Source organism: Sceloporus undulatus, chromosome 2 (assembly GCF_019175285.1).
Source record: "Sceloporus undulatus isolate JIND9_A2432 ecotype Alabama chromosome 2, SceUnd_v1.1, whole genome shotgun sequence".
In the NCBI taxonomy this organism is placed as follows: Eukaryota; Metazoa; Chordata; class Lepidosauria; order Squamata; family Phrynosomatidae; genus Sceloporus; species Sceloporus undulatus.
Window position 1 is genome coordinate 20,618,010 of NC_056523.1, and position 1,714 is coordinate 20,619,723.

The window sequence follows — 1,714 nt, forward strand, 5'->3', positions numbered from 1 at the left end:
TTATTCCTGCCTTTTCCACGATTAAACAACAGTAACAGCTGTGTATATACAGCACTCCCTTTTTTTGTCTGGGGTTGTTTAATTCGTGAATGCAAGTATCCAAGAACTGAATTACTTTAAAATTCTCGTGGATTCACGAGATAGATTTGTAGGCCTAATATCATCATAGATAGTCAGAGACAGCAATGCTGGCTTATCGGAAATGCCGTTGAAACCGCATGGCCTCCCATTCACTTAATGGAGGTATAGCACAAGGTCACCCCATGAATTTCACAGCTCAGTTAACATCAGTTTCTACCCCGTCTGAGCACAACCCACTTCCGTGCTATGGCATACGGGTTCTTTTGGGATGTGGGGAAGTGAAACATTTTGTGAGGAGAGAAAAATTCAAGATATTCCTACAAACGCCCGTTTATTTACAAATCTAGCCTACAAAATAAGCTGTATGCATAAAATCTTGTTTCTCTCTTATTTGTACGAGCAACATATAAGCCTCAAGATTCGTGGCTTAACCAGCCACAAGAACCACTTACCCAAATAAAAAAATTAAAAATAAGAAAGCACTTTTAGCCATAAAACCTTAGGATCGAGGAAGAGGACCATGTTGCTATGGAATAAATGGCTTGTTATAGCAGAGAGTGCCTTGGTGTGTTTGCGCATTGGTTCTATGACTCTGAGATCAGGTTTGAATTTCCACTCAGGCATGGAAACTCATTGGATTACCTTGACAGCCATACTATTCTCAGCCTCAGCGGAGAAGACAAAGGCGAGTTTCTATGAGGCTTCTTCAGCTACAATGCAGCGATCGCGTATGTGAGCGCCACAGCTAGAGCAGTTTAGTACCTGATGTCCCTGGGATAAGAGGAGAAGAAACGAAACTAGTGTTATAGAGCTATCCTCGGACCCAGCAGGAATCCTACCGGTTCTTTTAATCCTTTTCTTGTGTTATTTGCACTGTCATTAATTGGGCCTGTTAAGAATCTCTCTGTATAGCTATGTTGACAATTATTTCAGGAAGGAGAGGGCCCTTTTTTTCCCCCCCACAAAAAAAAAAACACTACACAGTTATAGTAATCCCAGCCTTTGTAGATAAATTAGTGGCAGTGTTTAAAATGACAACCAGAGCCTTCTGCTTGCATAGTGCCAATGGGCCCAGATGAGAAATGTTGTATTAATATTTCTAAACATACATCTCATATAAATATTACATGAGCATACATCAGATAAATGAAAGTAATATGTGTTCCTGGTATTACTTCTGCAATAGAAAGTTGATACCAGAGGCAGAAAGAAATAAGGTGAGCACGGAACGTTTCAGCAAGCTTTTTTTATCCAAAATTAACAATAGCCCAAATGAACATGCGACACTCAGGTCAGACGGTCTTGTGTAAGAAACAAAAACATATTTATTTTCTAGAGGACACCTGAGCCTTTTCTTCCAAATGCATCCAGGGCTGACTTTCTTTTTGATTCACCACTCTTCACTTTTTTTTAAAAAAATATTGCCCATTTGGTAAACTAATATAAAGTATGCTTTTTGCTGTGTTGAGTTGCTCTTTCTTCCTTTTATTCTTGTTTTGCTGTTCTTGAATGGTTATTACCAGATTCTAGGATGGCATCTGCTATTTACCTTGCCTGCTGGTAAACAAACACATTATTATTATAGGAGGACTGGCTAGAACGACCAATTAAAACTGAAACTCCTGGCTGCATC